This window comes from Caretta caretta, chromosome 5, assembly GCF_965140235.1.
Source record: "Caretta caretta isolate rCarCar2 chromosome 5, rCarCar1.hap1, whole genome shotgun sequence".
In the NCBI taxonomy this organism is placed as follows: domain Eukaryota; kingdom Metazoa; phylum Chordata; order Testudines; family Cheloniidae; genus Caretta; species Caretta caretta.
In genome coordinates this window covers 77,194,722-77,216,282 of record NC_134210.1, presented here as the reverse complement: position 1 = coordinate 77,216,282, position 21,561 = coordinate 77,194,722, and the positions used below count along the sequence as shown (strand labels likewise).

The 21,561-nt window shown below is 39.5% G+C and overlaps 1 long non-coding RNA gene across 1 annotated transcript in view; it reads right to left on the bottom strand.

Moving 5' to 3' along the window:
* Nucleotides 1–317: 317 nt before the first annotated feature.
* Nucleotides 318–21,561, bottom strand: part of LOC125637249 (uncharacterized) — a 71,367-nt gene continuing 50,123 nt past the window's right edge. The window contains exon 5 of the long non-coding RNA XR_012668530.1: nt 318–813. This is a non-coding gene — a long non-coding RNA (uncharacterized LOC125637249). The remainder of the gene's footprint in view (nt 814–21,561) is intronic.

Sequence of the window (21,561 nt, the reverse complement as noted above, 5' to 3'; positions counted from 1 at the left end):
GTGGCAGTACCTATCCATTGGTGCCATATTTATGATTTACAGAGCACAAACAATGTGTTAGGTGCTTTGAAGAACAAAGCCCCTGACCCAGGGAGTTTACAATCCCACTTCCTTCATTGCACTCAAAGTATAATTCTGAAGTGGCATGCAAAAGGACTAATAAATCTTAGAGACTTAACTTTGGCGGCTTAAAAGGAGACATGTTTCTTTACAGCCAGTGGCCCTTGATAAACCCACCATGCAAACTCCAGCTGAAGAGTGGTGTGAAGAGAGAGAGAAGGATCTGGCCATGAAGCTGTGTGTGTGTGTGTGTGTGTGTGTGTGTGTGTGTGTGTAAAAGAGGGACAAAAATTGTCTGGAATGAAGTGGTTGTGAAAGCCATGCTCCTCAGACTAGGCTGGTTAATTTATTATGAACCTCGTTGGCATATGCTTTAGATACAAGGGACAACTGACAGCCCTATGCTTGGATGCCTCGTACCACCCCTAAGGGGGAAAATGTGAATACACCTGAAAACATTGATGTGATATTTAGCAATGTCATGAGTAATTAGAAACTCCCACCATAATTTGAGTTTCATTTACCTGTGATGGACAACTCTGTAGAGGAAAGGCCATAATTTTCACTCCATGCACCTGAAGAAGTGGTTTTTTTACACAAAAAGCTTATGCCCAGATAAATCTGTTAGTCTTTAAAGTGCCACTGGACTCCTTGTTGTTTTTAATCGATATATTAGTGGCTTCATTTGTTCCAGTAAACATCCTTACTGTGTCATTCTCACACTCTTAATGTTCCTGCAGCAAAGGTTTCAAACTGAAAGAGATGAATTATTCAATAGTTCAGTTTTATGTATGTTTATAGTGAAGTATTCATATCATACCAGTCTGCCTGCTTCACCAGAAAACTCCTCAAGACATCGTTCTGTTTATGCCTCTGCCACTGATTCACTGTCACTTAACCTTAATATGCCTAGGTTTTCCTTTTTTAAAATTGGGATAATAGTTCAGATCCTCACCTAAAATGTACTACTACACAAGTCCTTATTAGTTATTACAATAGTCAGAAAAAGTTTAGAATAGGCAAATATAGTGACCACTAAGATGCTAAATCAGTTTAGTTCCTGCATACATAATTCTAAAATTTATAGTCTCCTGATTCATTGGCCTTATTTACTAAATGTCATCTTAAAATTGAACTTTGATGTACCAATGGCACAACTGTGAATCACATCAGTGACTAGTAACACACAGATCTGCGCAGCTGGGAGTGTAATATAGTTTTGCTGTTATTTTGATGGTCCAAAATTCATGAATTGCAGCCTTTCTTGAATTAATTTTAGAGGCTTACTTACAGCTAAATGGTGCAGAGTATCTTTTGCAGCACTTTGAGGTTTCTAGCTCTTTTTTGTGACGATTTTGCTACAGATTGAATTAAAAGGAAAAACTCTAAATCAGAGCCTCCTTAATGCTATTATCTCTTGAGCAATGACCCTAATTTATTTAAATAATGCTTTAATCTTTCCAGGTTTACAGAACAGGTCTGAATGATTAGCACAATTATCTGGCTGAAAACCTGAAATACATACTCATATAAACCAAGCATCCCAAGTACCTGTCTCTTGAGGTAAGAGTGTTTTGTCACATGCTTTTACGTTTTGTTGACACTTGACAAATGATCTTGCTTATGTTAAATTCATTACATTTGCTCAAATTTACAGTAGGGAAGCAACTGAAATTATAGTCAAACAGAGTAAAAAATAATAGCTTTTGATAAATACAAAGTAATGCACATTGGAAAACATAATCCTGACTATACATACAAAATGTGGGAGACTAAATTAGTTGGTACCACTCAAGAAAGAGATCTTGGAGTCATTGTGGATAGTTCTCTGAAAACATTCACTCAATGTACACTGGCAGTCAAAATAGCTAACAGAATGTTAGGAACAATCAGGAAAGGGATAAATAATAAGACAGTAAATATAATAATGCCTCCATGTAAATCCATGGTAGCCCATACCTTGAATACTGCATACAGTTCTGGTCGCCTTATCTCAAAACAAAAAAAGATATACTAGAAATAGAAAAAGTACAGAGAAGGGCAACAAAAATGCTTAGGGGTATGGAACAGCTTCCAGATGAGGAGAGATTAAAAACAGTGGAACTGTTCATTTTAGAAAAGAGGCAACAAAGGGGGGATATGATAGAGGATTATAAATTCATGAACGGTGGTGGAGAAAATAAATAAGGAAGTGTTGCTTACCCCTTCACATAACACAAGAGCCAGAGTCATCCAACAAAATTAATAGGCAACAGGTTAAAACAAACATAAGGAAGTACTTCACGCAATGCACAGTCAGCCAATGGAACTCATTGCCAGGGGATGTTGTGAAGGCTAAAAATATAACTGGGTTAAAAAAAGAATTAGATAAGTTCACGGATGATAGGTCTATCAATGGTTATTAGTCAAGATGGTTAAGGACACAGCCCCATGCTCTGGCTGTTTCTTAACCTCTGACTCCTAGATGCTGGGACTGGATGACAGGGGATGGATCAGTTGATAAATTGCCTTGTTTTGTTCATTCTCTCTGAAGCATCTGGCATGGGCCACAGTCAGAAGACCAAATACTGGGCTAGATGGGTGTGACCCAGTCTTGCCATTCTTATGTTCTTAACTTGCTTACTCTAAATGTTTTTAAGGTCAGTTAAATGTGAGTTTATATACAATGTAAAGTAAAAACAAAAGTATTTCAGGAAAAAATCTTTTTAAAAATATTTGCAACTTTAAAAGTCTGTCTGTGGGAAGGAGATATCATCCCTTTTATTAACCCTGTACCAGATAGATCTCTTAACCTGAACCTTATTAGTAGTAAGGACAACCTGTTATTCCTAACGTTAAAGATCAGCAGCAGAGCTGGTTGAAAAATAAGTTTTGCTATATTTGTTAGGTTTTTTTTGTTTTTTATTATATCATGTCTTCTTTCTCATGGTTAAATTCCAGTTGTTTATTTCCACAGTTTAATTTCTATTGCTGATTACAACAGCAATTCTGTAATAAATATTAAACATTTCTTATACAATGTTGTGACATTCTGCTCAGGACACCCAGAACTGTGATCCACTCTGTTACCCCACTGACTCAGCCAGAGTGAACTTTGCTGGAGATTAGACTGTGTGTCAGTTCTCTGCCATACCAGTCTGCCTGCTTCACCAGAAAACTCCTCAAGACTGTGCCAGTCAAACCTTCCCAGTAACAACAGGTGAATCCCAGTTCTCAAATTCCCCGAGACGTCTATCTGCAGTGTCCAGTCCCTCTCATTGGACACTCACAGAAATTAAGTTTACTGCCTCCAGAGAGACAGACCACACACCAGCCTGTTAGGTTAGATGAGGACGCCCACTTTAATTCAATAAAATAGTACTGAAATGGTTTATAGTAAGACTAAGTTTATTAACAAAGAACAAAATTTTAAAGTTATACTAAGCAAAAAAAAAGAGGTATGATTACAAACAACCAAAACATCCTTTTTAGTGACTAAAACTCAACTTTAGGAGGTTACAATCCTTGCCTAAGCAGTTTTCTAACTTACACCAAGTTATCAGCATCTCTAGCCCTCCAGGCTAGGAGATCCAACTTTCAGAGGGTTCTGTACCAAATGTTTCCTATGTGATGGATAACTCAATTTTTTTGCTCCCCTCATATTACCCAAAGACCATTGTCTCAAGAGCCTGGAAGGCCTCCTGGGATGCAGACACTGTTCCCCAGCATATGTACTAAGTTGTCTCCTCTGCCATTTGTTAGCTTGGTGTCTTTGTTTACCTTATGTGTAAATGTACTTTCATTGTCCTCTGCCTGTAATCAAGCCAGTCAGAGGTAAATCCACATTTCTTGTCTTGGTGTATGGCCTCCCAAAGATGTTTTAAAGAACTTATTTCCAGTACACACATATTACTTTTTGTACATAACCCATACATAGATCACACAATGATTTTTGGGACTAGCTTGTCCCTAGCTTACATCTGATACATAATATGACACCTTTTAGATATGTTATGACAACAGTGTATTGGAGGTAGTGAATGTGTCAGGTCTGATAGGAATTACAGTATGCCGGGCCCTCTGCCATTTGGCATTGAGGGGCTCTTAGGGTCACACATGTTAAGCCTATTGAAGGAAAAACTCTCTGAACTGCTCAAAGGCAACCTTTTCTTCAGAGCTCATTATAAAATAGGAAAGTTTTGTTCCCTTTACAGAGGCAGTGTTGCTGAAACATTTTAATGGAACAACAGTGAACAAAAGAAGACGTTTTTATGCACTGTGAGAGCAGTGACACAAAGAGAAATAGTTCAGTGTTCGATGTATGGTACTGGCATGTGGCAAAATAGCTTTTCACCTTGTTAACAAAAGGGCACCATAAAGCAGTGATATCCCAATAGAGGAGCAAATCTGCTGTGTGCTTCTATTAATGGAGTATTTTTACCGCCTAAGATAAAAAAAGACAACATAATTGCTAACATTCTGCTTGTTTAGTTTTATTTTTAATCCAAACTTTCTTCTACATTAAACTGTCCCTCAACATGATTATTGCCATAACATGACAATAACTCACAAGCAGTGCTGAAAATGTAATTGCTTTGCAGATGAGAGATAAAGAACAGTTTAGCCGTCTTGATAAAAAGCAAAATGTACCTGTAGTATGTTACCAACACACCATTTACTCACCACTAGTATATTTAGCCTACCTAAATTTCCCCAGCAATATCAACTGCATACATTATTTTCAATATCTGTATTAAACTGATGCATGCATTTAGGAATATATGGTTTCCCCTTTATTCAGTGAAGAGTTATGACTGGGAAATACATCACAGTATAATGACTGCATTTACAGAGGTGATGATAAACTTGCTGCTCTCATTGAATTTACATTAGGGAAAATCCTCCCATTGAGATTATAAAATGATTGCTCTTTAGTGGTTACTGTACTTTAAATGAATCATTTTTAGATGTGCAGAATTTCAAACCTAATGTACCTTTCCTCTCTCATGGCCCAATGTGGAACATGGATGTGGGAGTAAAAATGCCAAAATGAGAGACACCAGAAAATTAGTAGTGCAGGAGCGTAAAATAATTTCTTTAGCATAAATGATACTTTTTATAACTCATGATTCTGCAATTACAATATATAAAGAATTTACAACAATACACGTAAAATAGTAGTAGGTATATTTGTGAAGGAAATACACTGAAGTCTGTCTGAAGATTGTAATGAGGGATGGGTGATTATAAGAATTAGAATAGTTTTTATTTCTTTGAACTATCTGAAGACTTTAACTAGACTGATTTTCTTCTCTGCAGTCTCTCCATAGGCCTCTACTTCTTTCCTGACTCCCATTACCTGTCTTCCTCCCCTTCTCCTGACAACTCTCAGTTCCTTCCCCAAAGCTGATCTCTCCAAACAAATCCTATGTTTTATCACTGCCCAAGAATGTGGCTGTGCACTGCCCAGTCCTTCAATTCTTTCCCTTTCCTCCTTTTAAAGATGTGTCCGGGGGTCCACATTTGTTTCTCATGTACTCTTTGGTTTGAGGTTTTTCACACAACAGTGCATGCCAGAACTGTGTGTAGAGATGCCAGAGTCTAGGAAATAAACCACTGGGCCTCACAGTGCATCTTTACTGGAAATCTGATCACAGGGGGATCAGTGGATTACATGAGCCAGGCGAAGATTTCTGTAGGTTTGGTAATTAATATCACAATCACCTGAATCTTTAGAAATTTGTTGATGGAATTTGCCATTGAGAGGTACACTTCATTGTATTACAATACTGAGATATACACAGGGTGCATATACATGCCATTTTTAAAGGAATATCAAAACACAAAGTGTATTAAATGAAAATCTATTTTATCGAGTTGTCAGCATCTTAGAGTTAGTTCATAAATGGCAAAAGCAAAAATGCTGCTTTTTTCACTTTTATTTACAATATATGTAATTAAAGTAATGGGAATTTGAACCTCAGCAGGAAATTCATAATAGCACTGTGGTGGGGGAAATGAAAGGGAGGGGGTGTCAGGAGTCTACATACAAAAAGAATGCTGCCCTTGAGATAAAAAAGTATGTATTCTTCAAAGATCCAAGTCAGGATTCAGAAACAAAAAAACATTAAAACACTTTTGCTTGAGTTGAACTGGTTTTGTTTCACCAGTGCTTTACCTAAAGTTTGTTAAATTGAGTAACTGCAAGCTAGGGTGGATTTGTATAAAGAAATGAAAAGTTATAGATAATTAAACACATGCACATATGTGGGGATGTGTGTGCAGGTGCATGTATCTTTAATACATTAAAAACTATATTAAAATGTTAATATTACAAAGACAAGCCTTCAGAAGTTAGGAAAGGACAGAATTAAGGTTGCCAGTGCAACCTTCATTTAGCCCTATTCCACATATACATCATAATTATCTTGCCCAACATCACATAGCAATTAGATAGCAGAGTTAAGGACAGAATCCATCTCTTATGGGACACAGTCCAGTGCTTTAAACACAACAGAATGTCCTCTCTCTTATTTCAATCCTGTCCCTTATTCACCGTCCATCCTGTGCACTGAATGATGCAGGAATCCTATATGAAAAATAATATGTGATCATGTAACTAAAAAGACTTTATGAAGTGGTCAGAATTAAGGTTGTCTGGGTAAAAGGTCCATGGTTATCATTTCTATTAATTGTGAGTGAAGAAAATGTGCTTCCACTCATTGGCAGAAAAAGATTGAACTTGTTTAAATTGCATTGGTGTGTGGTGCATCATGTGTTGAATCCACTGGGGAAATGAAAAGCAAAATACACATCTTAATTTAAACGATACATGGGTGTGCTCAAGGTGCATTGGCAATACCGCATATAACTGAAAATGCTATTCCAATTTTTTAAAGACGACTTCTCCCTTCTGCTGGTGGATTTTTATTTGTTTTGGATTTTTTGTTTCTGTTTTGTTCCTCAAAGTGAAATTGTGTTTTTTATTTAAATGAATGTTTATGAATACTTTTTGCAGCATTCACCAAAATGTAACTGGTACAAGTGATCACATTATGCAGTAAGCAAGATCAATATCCAAGGGCAGAAAAGTGTTCAATTTCAGGTATTGAGGGCACAGATTGACAAAAATGCCAAGAATTTGGCAAATGTTACTACTTCTCCAATACAGTCAGTAGGCTATAGGAAATTTCCAATGTGCACATAGCATGATGTTAGGTTGTCAAATGATACAGGTCAGGAGGAAGAAATATAGCTGTTTTTTACTGAAGTGGACTTACTGGAAATTGTTTTCCTTTATGTCATTTTCCTACCCTTGGACCTTGCTGATTCAGGGAGAAATGTACAATTCTGGAACATTCTTGATGGAGAAGTATATACTGCTAGGTATCTGCTATTTTAGTTGTTCCATGTTCCAGAAACAGGATAGCAGAAGACAACCTTGTTGTGAAGCCCTTGCTGCAGTGAGAATTTCATGGAGTGTGATTTTCCCCAATCATGGTTTCCAGTTTGCCTACTAATCTTAGTTTGCCTAGGGTGGCACAGGCCCAGCTATCTGACACACCCAAATTGCCCACTTTGGGGGGGTGGGGAGGCAGAAGGGACCAGCACAGGCTTTTGTGCTATGAACTGTATATGAAACATTTCTTAAACTGGAACCTGGAACACACCCCTCTCATCGAATGATGGACTCACAATTTTTGGACCTTCATATACAAGGTAGATTTGCTGTTTGGAACAAACTCACCCTGCATACCATTGGTGTCCTACCTTTTGTCACATGAACTGAACCAATGCAACATTTCCATGGCAGGATTCTGCTAGACCCGTTGGAGCAGCATGGGGAAGATGGTTATTAACGGCTATCATTGTCTATGGTCAGGCCCCAGTGTTGAGGATGGCAGCTGTGTCAGCATTTTCAGTGTTGCCTTGGCCTTGTCAGGGAATGCTTGTAAAACCCTGATAAGATGATCTTCCATCTCTGAACATATTGTGGTCACAAGACTTTCTCATAGGCATCCTTGCTTATGCACTCACTAACCTCACTAATGAGGAGGTGTCAAGGTTCCTTCCCCACTCTGAACTCTAGGTTACAGATGTGGGGACCTGCATGAAAACCTCCTAAGCTTACTTTTACCAGCTTAGGTTAAAACTTCCCCAAGGTACAAATTATTTTACCCTTTGCCCTTGGATTTTCACTGCCACCACCAAACTTTATCTGGGTTCCTGAAAAAACAGAGTTTGGACACGTCTTTCCCCCTAAAATCCTCCCAACCCTTGCACCCCACTTCCTGGGGAAGGTTTGGTAAAAATCCTCACCAATTTGCATAGGTGACCACAGACCCAAACCCTTAGATCTTAGAACAATGAAAAAGCATTCCGTTTCCTTACAAGATGACTTTTAATAGGAGTAAAAAAAATAATCACCTCTGTAAATCAGGATGGTGAATACCTTAGAGGGTAATTAGATTCAAAACATAGAGAATCCCTCTAGGCAAAACCTTAAGTTACAAAAAAAGACACACAGACAGGAATATTCATTCTATTCAGCACAGCTATTTTCTCAGCCATTTGAAGAAATCATAATCTAACGCATACCTAGCTAGATTACTTACTAAATTCTAAGACTCCATTCCTGTTCTGTCTCCAGCAAAAGCATCACACAGACAGACACAGAACCTTTGTTTCTCTCCCTCCTCCCAGCTTTTGAAAGTGTCTTGTCTCCTCATTGGTCATTTTGGTCAGGTGCCAGCAAGGTTACCTTTAGCTTCTTAACCCTTTACAGGTGAGAGGAGTTTTCCTCTGGCCAGGAGGGATTTTAAAGGGGTTTTACCCTTCCCTTTATTTTTATGACAGGAGGACAAGGAACAACATGCATGACCCATGTATGACATCAGCAGAGTATCTGCTCACAACATTATCTTTGTGCTGTGCAATACCAATGGCATGCTGACAGCTGATGCTAGAACAGCTTGATCAGAAAGCATTGGACATGTCCTTGTGGATGCAACCATGAACAACAATGGAGAACAACTGTTCAATCTTTGTGCTACAACTGCACTCCATGTTTCTGATACCGATTTCCAGTGGAAAAACTTATATGCATGGACTTAGTATTCAAATGATGGACAATCCCTCAAAGCACTAGACCACATTGTCATATCCAATAGGTGGAGAAGCTGTATACACCACTATCGGATGTTCAGGGGGGCTGAAATTGGCAATACTGACCACCGGTTGCTTGTGGCCTTGATGAAACTGAAGCTGAAGACAACTCAAACAAAGCCTTCCATTAGTCATTTAGACTGACAGAAATTGATTGATGTTGACATCAAAATGGAATACCAAGCTGAAATCTGCAGATGATTTGATGTGCTAAACCTTGCAGATGAAATACCTGAAAGCAAATCAACAATTTGTGGGGCTGTTTCTAGTCTTCTGTTATGGATGCTGCCAACAAAGTGGTGGGGGAAAAGGTGTCATAGCCCCAAACACCAGTGGACCAAGCAACAGATTCTGGACATCATAAAAAAAAAAAAAGATGTGTGGCTTGCTTAAACGGGAACAACCAAGAATACTAATGGGTAGCAATGCTATAAAGTGGGATTGTGAGATGTTTTGGGCAAATAAGGCTTAATCATCCAGAAATTCCTATAAAGAATTGTACACGTTAAAAGCCAGTTTATGGAACACATCTTTGTTTGCCAAAGAGGGACACTGTTACATACTGAATATTGAGGCAGAATGTTCTTGCCATCTACTCAGACACCTTCAGGAGCTTCTTAACTGCCCCATCAGAGCTGCAGAGAGGCAGCTCCAGCATGATGCAAAGATTCCAGTGACCACACCTCCACGTAACATAGAGCATGTCGCTGTTGGAGGTTTGAAGCACAGCCTGTAATCTCAAGAATGGCCTTGCTACTAGTATTCATGCAGAGCTGGTCAAGGATGGTAGTCATTCCATCTTGAAGGAAATGACCTATATTATCAACCAAGTATGGCTTCATGGAAAACTGCCTGGTGACTGGTGATGGGATTATTCTCCCATTTTGGAAAGGGAAAGGCAATGCTCTGGTGTATTCCCATCATTGCAGCATCTCTTTTCTTTCTATTACAAGCAAACTGTTCACACTTGGTCTTCATGAGCATATTAAGACCACCTTAAGGAATCTATGCCATCTACTGCAAGCTGTGTTTATGCCCGGCCAATCAACCATAGAGAATATTTTTTTACCATTAGAGACGTTATCTAAAAAAGCCCAAGAGTTTCAGGAAAAATGAAGTGTATATAACCTTTACTGATTTAAAAGCTGCCTTTGACTATGATGATCATTACTCCCTTTGGCTCTGCCAGAAAACTTCTCATAGAAATGCATCACCAAAGTGAGAGCTATCTCCACTTAGGTACTAGAATGTCCAACTGGTTTGAGTGCAACAACAGTGTATGTCAAGGGTGCATGGCTGCCCCGATCGGTTTAACACTTGAAGGGTTCATGTAGAGTTCATGCACCTGGAAACATTCAGGGCACACCCTGAGTGTTGTGTAGGAGCAGTGCACACACTGCTCCGTCCAAGGACATGGACCATGGGAAGTCGCCCAGAGGACATGAACCGTGGGAAGCTTCCTTGGACTGGGCTCAAGGCCTGAGAACAAGGACTGTAGTAGATAGAGGCTGGTAAATAAGAATATTAATCAAAGTCATATTATTTCCTTTGTTGATGCCTTTTGCGGTCGGAGTATGTAATGCACAGGAGGGAGAGAAATAAAAGGGAAGGTGGAAAGCTGACAGGCAGAAGCCCGTTAGCAGGCCAGCTTGCTTGCTTGCAAAAAGCTTTGTCCTGTCTTGTCTTTGAACCACAACAAACACAGTTATTGATTGAAAGATGGAAGCTGTCACTAGCCGCCTAGCATGGGAGCAGTACTGCATGACTTCTGCATAACAGACATGGAATATGCAGATTACACAGGTATATTCACATCCTCACGAACTAATCACATCAATGCCCTGAATATATTTACGGAAGAAGCAAGTAAGCTTTAAGTCAATTGGAAGAAGACTAAATTGATGAAAGTGACTGATGAGCCTCTTTCTCTTACCCATCATAAATAGATGGACAAGAAGTTTAAATATCTTGGCTCTGTTGTCACCAAGGAGGGAGGTGATGTGAAACATCAAATCAGTAAGGCCATGGATGTTAAGCACACTCTTTGGAAGCCTCTGTGGGGTCAATGCCACATAGCTACTCAAACTAAGATGCATATTTATCAAACAGCAGTGACTTCTGTCCTCTTGTATGGCTCTGAAACCTGGGTCACTACAGAGATGCAAATGCACCAGCTAGATGCTTTTGAGATGAAAATAGCAATGAAATAATGAAGGCCCATGGTGATTCATCATGTTACAAATGAGGACAGGCATTGGACCAATCACCCTCCAATATCTTCCCAAATGATCAGAGCTGGCTCAGGTGCCTGGCCATCTGCTCCATATGCTGGAATCCATACCAGCCTGCCAGCTTTGTGTGTTCAGTCCCATACAAGCTGGTTGGAAAAGACCTCAGATGCTGGAAGGATGTTATGGCTTCCAACCTCTCTCTCCTCAGCCTTCATATAGAGCAGGCCAGAACATTCCAGAGAGCCTGGTCTCCTGTCATAGGGGTGATTCAAAGTGTGCACGCTATCCTCCCTGAGTAGAAGAATTAACAAATGAATTAATAGTCCAGAAAACCAAGAATGGTTCATGTTATTCTGTTGCCTTTTAAAATAACATCACTGCACATTAAGCAGTGGGGTTCATTGTCAGACTTGTCAGGGAAAGTGTGTGGCCCCTTTAAAGGCTAGAGAGCCATAGAGTGGCTTCAGACCAAGTGAGCATGGGTACATTGATCAGTCCCTTCCCAGGTCACTAGGAGAGAATGGGTAATATTTAGGTCCATGCCAATACAGAAAAAGCCCTCTTACCTAGGCCAGGTAGAGCAGCAGGAACTGCAGCACAGCAAACTTCGATCTCTCCTGGTAGACTGGTGAGAACATAGAGAACTGAGGGAGGAGGCCTTCTCTTCCAGCCTACAGTGGCAGAAGCAGGCATTTTATAGCAGAAGGAGAAGGGAAGGGAGTTTCAAACTCATCAGCATGGGGGCATAGCAGACCAGTGATAATGGGTTGTGGTGTCCCCACTCCTCCCAGCTCAGGACGAATGGAGTGGGGCTCGAAGGGCAATGGGAAATTGGGCGGGTAGGATCCTTGCTGTATGGGCAAAGGGCTTGACCCAGGACTGGGGCTGGCAGATTCCAGTGTGCTGTGCTCTGTCTACCAAATGGATTCCCCTCTACTGGGAAGTAACAACGATGCTGGGGAATCAAATACTCCCAGTGGTGAGCTAGCTGCATTTGTGGGTGAGGGAGCCATCAGAGAATTGATTCAGTTGCTTGTGAAGTTGTTTCCACAGCACTATAAGGTTTACTAGGTGTATTGGGTCACCGAGAGCCAGAACATTTGAACAATCAGATTGCTGGAAAGGAGAGCAACATAGCTGGCAGGGGTGCGTGTGACCAGCTGGAGGTAGCATGGGCAGGGTGTGAAATAAGTCCCTGCCATGGAATGCTGCATTGGGTGTCTGTTGCACAAACCTTAGTGGGGTTCAGGGACACTTTTCCTCTCAGGGGACCTAAGTGGGGCGGGAAGGGTCTACTATCCCCAGAGTGCAGGAGACACAAAACCTAGTACGATAGCAGGACTAGCTAATAGGCTACGGGGGAAGGGAGGGGATATCTGGTGCCCTAGTAGCTGTGGCGGGGGATGTCTGGGGTACAAACCCCTTCTACAGAAGCTAGTGTCATTACACAACTGTTGCAAGCTAACCTTCAGTTGTTGCAGCAGCTGAGAACTTCCATGGGTGGAGGGGCTGGAAGCAACAATGGAACCCAGCATGGGCTCAAGTTTGGGAGACAGGCGATAGTCAGACAGGGCAGACCCCTTGATGGTAAAGGAGGGGGGCTAACAGTGTCTTCTGATGAGGAATTTGTTTATAAGATATTTCATTGCCATTTTAGGTGTATGCTTTTTCTCTGTCTAGAGTGGAAGTCAAGAAGGTAACATAGAGACATGCCACACGCTCAGCCTCCTTGACCTATTTGTAACTGAGAACGAACCCTTCCTTGTGACCTTTCTCTTATGTACTACTGGAGTCTGTTGCAAATAGAACAGCTGTTTCTCCCACTCTGTTGCATGGTTATTTTAAGTGTCTGTCTTTGAGCAGATGTTCTTGTGCATAAAAACCAAAGGAAGTAAAATACACAAACAGGCGGCTGGCTCTTGGATAGAGACAAATGCCACACAATTGTGGTTAATCTCTTTTGTGTGTGTGTGGGGGGGGGGGTTATTTAGGAATAGAAGGCCAGATTCACCAGTATACTAGGGACAATTAGCATCACTCTAGTGTGAAGCAACCCTAAGGCCAGCTTAACTGGCCAGGGCAATTTGTCTCATCCCATTCTAACTTCGTACTCCTTTGAGTCTCTTGGGCTTAAAACTGGGCTGCAGACTTGAACACTTTCAGCTATGCTTAACAAAATGCAGGCTTCCTTCCTAGTTAAAAACTTGAGTTTTTGAAGTCCAGAGGCACCTTCCTCCTCCTCCATGGTTTGGAAATAAGGATGGAAATAATGCTTAATATGTTGGAAATAACTGCTGTCTCAAGAGTCTTCAACCTTTATGTTGGCTGTCGAGTGGTTGGGGCCATTTTGTATAAGAGGGCTACAGGAAGAAATGGAGAAAAACAGAAGACAAAATACAGAAAGGACCTTTCAAACTCCCATACAACCTCTATAAAAGCAGCAGAGAGAAAAGGAGTGTTTCTATTCAACTCCAAGGCTCTGTAAAAGATGGAATTTAAACATAAGGAGCTCTGTCAAATGAGCAGAGGTGAGAATTATTCTTTATTAGAAAACACTTTCTGAAAGAGATCAGAGAAAGGAGGAAATTACATATATTTTCAATCCAAAACTCAGAGTAAAAGGAAATAACTGAAAAAAGTTACAACGGCTATGAAAACATTGGACATTCCACACACACACACACACACCCCTACCTGCCTGGTATAAAAAATTTCAATAAAAAGATTATAGAGGATATGGAAAATAGGTAGTTCTAGAGAAATAAAAAACTTCTGAAAATAAAGAGAGCACCACACAGGACATTATTTCTACCACCCTCAGTTTTAGAAGAAGATAATACTCCCGGTTACAATGTCCTGTCAATCAGTGCTTCTGTAGGCAGATTCTGTGAAGTGATAGATTTCGTTAATAGTGGCCCACAATGCCAAAGTAATAGACGGCAGTAGCTATGCTATGCTACCAGTTATACTGTCTTGCAGCTCTCCATGTAATTGCTGCCTCATAGCACAGTAGCAAAGTGTAATATGAAATATTAGAATTTAAGGCATCCACATATATCTGTGACTCAATGTCTTTGAAACAGGTCATTCAGCTTCATTCAGTGGGAGATAATATGCTATGCCACCTGTTGTACATTTTCCCTCAGTTGTTGCTCTGTTATGGCACAGAGCTGCTGCTAGCAGTGGATCAAACACTAGGGCCACCATTGCTTTGGGTTACGTGTGAGTATAGTCTTCTGTTTCTCCCTAAATTGGGCTACCTATTCTACTGCCACGTGGCTACTGCAAAGTTAGAGACTTACTCAAATAATAATACCCTAATGTCAACAATGGGTGCTATCTTCTCTTCAATAGGCTGTCTACTACATTGCCATGTGTGAGAGATGCTCATAAACTCACTACTCTGTAGACCCAAACATCAAGGCCTTATCAGTTAGGAAAGTGGTTGGCTGAGGTGGTAACAGGAAAGGTAACATGTTGCTACATCTCATGAAAAGCAACATCAGTGTTCTGAAAAAACAAAAATCCAACAAGCTGGTTCATAAGAAAGCAGCAAATAGTGTGCTGGTCCATAAACCCCAAACATCAGCCTGCATGTAATTTGTTCATGGTTGGCACATTGGGCCTTCTTTTTAAGAAGAACAAAATCCAACACCCCCTTCTCCCCCCACTTATGAAGCTCATTGAGGCAGTGCACTGTAATAAGTCTCTAAGGGACCTGAATACGAGCAGCAGCAGAGTACTACACATTATTTTTTCTTGGTTATCTCAACATTTGCATAGCAGAGGCTTCCCTTTAAGTAGGAAAGTATATTTTTGATTGAACTGCCACACAAACAAACAGATTTAATTCTTAAAACTCACTCATTAAATCTAGAAGATGAACAAAAACAAAGGGAAAGATTCTCTTACAGTCTGGCCCTCCCATGCACTGCTCTGGCAGCAGTTGGCTAAATCTCTCCCTTCCAAAAATTCCCTCAGCATGGGACAATTCTCAGAGGTGGCATAGGCTGATGCTACCAGCTGGGTGATGCTTTGGAGGGCTATTACCAGCTGGTGCAATTCAAAGAAATGTTGAGGCTTCTCTAAACTATGTTGAGACCAAATCATTGCAGGCCTGGCCAGAGTGTAATGCAGCTGCAACTTGTTCCTTTATGCATCTCATGCTGCCTATTTGGGAACGGTTACAGCACAGAATCTGTCCCAAAATCTCCATTAGAGAGATAACAGAGTAACATTCTGCATCTGAAATGAAACACAAAATGCTATCTCCCTCACAACTGATCCTTCAATAGCCAGGGACACTCATCTATATTTAAAAGTACAGTCAGAGAATTATATCTCCTTACAGCTGCATAGCAACACACATTGAAGTGGCATTTGGGAGTATTGTAATATATAGTTTAATCTCTCTCCTTTTTGGAGTATAGGAAATGGCAGTGATGGGAACAGAAGTACATGATTAGCTCGATATAAAAATGTGTATCACATTGCATTGGCATCTGGAAAACAAAGATTAGAAACGAAACCAAAATGTTACTTACAATATTTAAAAATGTAAATTATTCCCTCCACCTATCAAGCAAATTCCACACAATACCCATATACCTAGTAAGGAAAATGTCAACCTTTCTTACATTAAGGTTGCCAGAACCAGACACACACATGCATTCATTGCATATGGTATTCAGATCAGAGCTATTTTTGTTGTCTAAACAAGGTTCTCCTTTGCAAATCTTGAAATACTTCACTTGAGCTATAAATTCCTATAGATTCTTAATATCATTTCCCTTATGCAGCTAGAACATATGATCTTTCCTTTCTGTAGACACATTTCTAAATAAAGTTATTTTTGATTACTATAATTTTGATTAAACAGATCTGGAATGATTTTGACTGCACAAAGTAAAAATAAGTACACAGTTGGGAACAATTGTTTGTTGAATTTTTAAAACCTGACATATTTCTTTCAAGTCGAATGAATTGTTTCAGAAGTCAGAAAAAAAAAATCACCCACCTGTTTCATTGTTAAGATACAGCACTTGTTTTCTCCTTTTCACAATGGACTAAATATGGCTTTCTAGTCTGTCATTGTACTGAATGTGTGGCATTGGTTACCGCTATTTCTGCTCCCTCAATCTAAGTCTTTTCTCTATTACCTCTCTAATCACAGCTGTGAGACACTTTCTGCTTCAGTTGACTGTCTACCTTGTGCTTCTGAACTTTCCCTTTTAGTCCTGTAAATCATTTCATCTCTTTAAATCTCACCTAAATCCTCCCTCATCCTGGAACTTATGGTAGAGTATCTCTAAGCATTTTCTGATTTTGCACAGATGTGGACATGACTGTATATTTGCTAATCATGTTCAGCCATATAGAAGATACAGAAGAAAACAGTCCCTGTTTCAAAGATGTTACAGCCCAGATACAAATAAAAAACATTATTTTTGTTTCTGCCTGCCAATTGGCAGATACAACAAGAGTCTATTTAACGAATTCATGGACGATCACTCCCCACCTAGTAGCTGAATACATCGCATGTGTCTCATTCAAGTTAACCCAGGCACAATTTCAAACTCCAAGCCTCTTGGCCAGGTCATGGTCTAGCACTACTGAAGTCAATGGGAATTCTCCCTGGAAACTTCTTCAAAGCACACTGAAGTCATTGGGACTTCAATGGGTTTTGACTCAGATGCTAGAGGAGCCAGTAGTTGCAGTACTAAACTTCTTTGAGCTGCCACCCACCAGTTGCATTTACCCCATTTACTCACATGAATGTGTCATTCTACATCTACAGATTATCTAAACAATGACCATGGATGGCTCTTAAAAGGATTTTTGCTTTAGATCCCAAATCATGAAACATTGAGACACTGGAATGTAGTTAATATATGGAAGCTGGATACACTACTTCTCTGAAGGAGCGCTAACAAGTTAGCAGACTAATTGATTGACATGTTAGTATCAATCATAGCAGTCTTAACTCATGGCTTAAGATTTTAAACAAAAAGCTATGAAAGCCAGAGCTGAAGCAGTGAGCCTTCTGAACTATCTTGGAATCGGTCCCCACACTAAGCATATCCCTTTGCTTTGCATTATGAACATGCTTTTACACTACATTACCAACACGTCTACCCTATGGAAAGTTTTCAGAAGTATCACCACTGTTGCCAACACCAACTTAGCTCCACTGGAAATGGCAACTTCGGGAGCCTGAGGCTGACAGTCTGCCAGCCAGTGTTTTAAGCATGTCTAACCAACAGAATGCCTAGAATACTGGCAACAGTTCTATACTTGAGCTTCCAGCATTGCTAACTGAATCAGCGTTAGCAACAGTGAGAAGTTTTTGCAAATAGCTGGTGAATATATATACACAATATAAGTTGGTCCATTCACTTTTCAACCTTGAATTAAGTGTCTTAAATAACTATTTAATTTGCATTTTAAAAAGCAGCTGTATTGTGAGTTAATTAAATATTGATTGCTCAAAAAGCACTTACCGAAATTCAGTATTAATACAAGAGATATGCAAAGTTGCGAACTCATTTATGCAAAATTACCTCTGCAATACACATATAATTATATTCTTATTGTTTTAAAATTAACTCCCATTGTTGCTTGAAAATGTTGTTTAGAACTTTAATTGGTATATAATAAGAACAAAAAGAATTTGTTAGTTCTTAGTTAATGAAGACATTTCTGATTCTGGATCCCTGCTCTACTTCATGTCACAAGTTTCAACAGAGTAGGAACTGGAGAACAAAAAGGATTTTAACTGTATATTTGAAAGTGTGTTATTTGTAACTCTTATGTTGGGGTCTTCTAGGGCCTGATCCAAAGCCCACTGAAATCAGTGGGAGTCTTTCCAGTGACTTCAATGGGTTTTGATCAGAGCATTATGCTTCTCGTTTGGGCGGGGCGAGGGAAGGACAGGACACAAGTTATTGCATTTATAAAATACATTTTTTCTTATACCATTGAGCTCTTTTGCAATAACATGTTTCCACTAGCTCACTTTTACTAACATAATCACTTCACATTTGAACTTTGGGAAGGAGTAACTTGGCCTTGGCAACAGGACCAGAAACAGACATCTAGATCCAAAGCCACTGTATATTAGCAATATTTGACAGCTCCAGATCTAAAATTCATAGCAAAGATGATAATGAGACCTAACCAGAATCCAGGATCTAAATACCTCAGAACTCTGTGAATGTTCAGATTTGGAGTTGCCTATGAAATTCACACCTTTGACACCATCTTTACTAGTCAGAGAAAAAAAATCACAACATACATTGAGGTTCAGCTTTTGCAAAGAGAATCATAGGAGTGGCCTCCTGCATCTTCACAGAGCCTCACTTATGTCAGTGGGGTGCTACACAGGCACAGTTGCCCATACAGTTTCCTGTATAGGGACAGGACCAATGTATACAGTGGAAGTCACCCGTGTTTTTCCTTCTAATTTCCTGACTGACTGAGACTACCCCCGTGTTTCTCTAATGGTAGGTAGGTGCTCATTTTCTTAGGTGGATATCCCTTATGCACCAGATACAAACCAAATCAAGAATTTTTTCCTTAATGCTTGTCTATATGAGGAACTGACCAAAATAGCTATTCTGGAATATGCTAAAACCAGGAAAAGGCACCCTTATTCCCCCTTCACACACAAAAGTGTCCACACAGGGCAGTATTCTGCAATATCTATTGCAATTTAAATTTACACCTTATCTTATTGCAGTATAATTTCATTGTGTAGACAAACCCTATGAAAATTCTCCCCAAAACAATCAAAATTCACAGCTATTTTACATTATAGTGCACACCATCATATACTCATGAAGACATTTTACAGTGAGATGTTATAAGTAGCAGCAGAACACATTCCATGGGCACTTAAATACTGAAATATATACGTTGCTGTTCTGCAAACACAGTCTGAAGAGACATTGCTGATGGTCTGTAGATTCAAATATTTTAAGGGACAGACAGTTGGGGCTGGCATTTGAGGAGAGGAAGTTGGGTTATGGGAAGATATTTCTCTTATGAAGTGGTTCAGAGCATGAAAAGGTTTAAGAACCACTTTAGAAACAGTCCTGCACAGTAGTAAACAATTCTAAACAAAATGTAAAACAAACAATCTAAAAGGAAATGAGTGAATACACACACACACACACACACACACACACCCCACTCGGGAGCACCATGCTTTTACACTATGCCTTTGTGTAAGTGTGTACTTTAGGGGCATTTCTTCCCACTGCCTTTTCATAAGGCATCTTTAGGAAAACCAAAAGCCTTTCTAGCTGCAATCCCATTATTTTTCTTCAGCTGGGTTCCAGCGGATCCTCTGTTTCCTGTTGATCTGATTCTTTAAAATATTATGTACACTAAAGCTGATGTAAAACAAAAATACCTATTTCACTTGTCTGCAAGCTGAAGAATGAGGAGATGAGGCAGGCTGTCTACGTTCAGAAGATGCCTTATCTGGGATTTGGAGGAGAGGAAAGTCTCATCTGCACCTGAAGTTCTAATGACTAGAGATTAGGATAGCTGGCTTCTCAGCAAAAACCCTAAATGGCAGTGTGGTCTCCCAAGACGACAGCACAATGTGGGGGAAGAGAGAGGAGAGGATTTAATGGAGAAATACATCAATAGGAGGTGGGAGCCCATGTTTATTATGTTTATGTAAAGCCAACCCATAAGCTGCACCTTTGGATGTTCTCCAATCTCCAGTATTAGTTTAGGGAAGAAGAAATTTAATGACTCCTAAGGCAGTGGTTCTCAACCAGGAGTATGCATCCCCCTAGAAGACCTCTGCATACCCCCAGGGGTTTCATCAACTCATCAAGATATTTGCCTAGTTTTACAACATGCTACATAAAAAGCACTAGTTAAGTCAGTTGAAATGAAAATTTTTCAAAATGACTTGTTTATGCTGCTTTATATATTATACACTGATGTGTAAATACATTTATATTCCGATTTATTTTATAATTATATGGTAAAAATGAGAACATAAGCAATTTTTCAGTAATAGTGTGCTGTGACACGTTTGTATTTTTATGTCTGATTTTGTAAGCAAGTACTTTTCAAGTGTGGTGAAACTTGGGGCTACGCAAGACAAATCAGACTCCTGAAAGGGCTACAGTAGTCTGGAAAAATTGAGAGCCACTGTCCTGAAGGATCTATTCTTGACACAATCTTATTTAACATCTTATCTCACAAAAGTAAGATGTTAAATAAATATTTGAATAGCTGCAAGCCTTAAAAAAAACTCATTACAATAACAAATAGGAAATTAATCTATGATGTTTGCCATGCAATATGGCCAGAAAATAAAAACAAACAAAAGTCAGTTAATGCAATTTCAGGCAGCATATACAGAGACCACTCCATGGACCAAAGAAGTGATTGTCCTCCTCTGTACATCACGAGTAAGACAGTACCTGTCTGAGGACTTCTATATTGCAGGACAACAGCAGAAGAGGAAAACAAATCAGTCCCTGCAGTCCTTTATGAAGAAAGCTTAAAATATATAGTTTAACTAAATTACAGCTATGCAAAACATGATCAGCTAAGTAAATGAAGGTCAAGACTCAAGGATAAAGAAATTATTGCAGATGGATCAGAATTGTATAATTAGGAATGAGTGGGCTAAAACTGAGCAAAAGAAAACAGGCTATAAAAATCAAGAACAAATTCTTAGCAGTAAAATCTATTACTGTACAGAATATTCTTGCCAAGGGAAGCCCCACAATGCGAAAATTAATTCTGGACTAAGACACACAGATGCCATGGCGATGATCATGTTAGTACAAAAACAAGACAAAATACTTGAGAACACACCATACTCTTTCACTGACAGCAAAGAGGATATGATTTCACAGGTTTTTTACATTTGTTTTCTGATTCTATTCAATGACCCCAGATTGTATATAAATTTCCATGTCACATATGCTTAAGGATAGTATTTGGGTGTGCTAATAAGTCTGAAAAGATAGGATTAGTAATGAAGGAGGAGTCCATTCCTTTTTCATTGTTGAACCTTGTTTCTCCCCATGTTATGCTGTACACCTTCAAATGTCTTACCAAAATTTACTTCCATTATAACTCATTTATTGGGAGC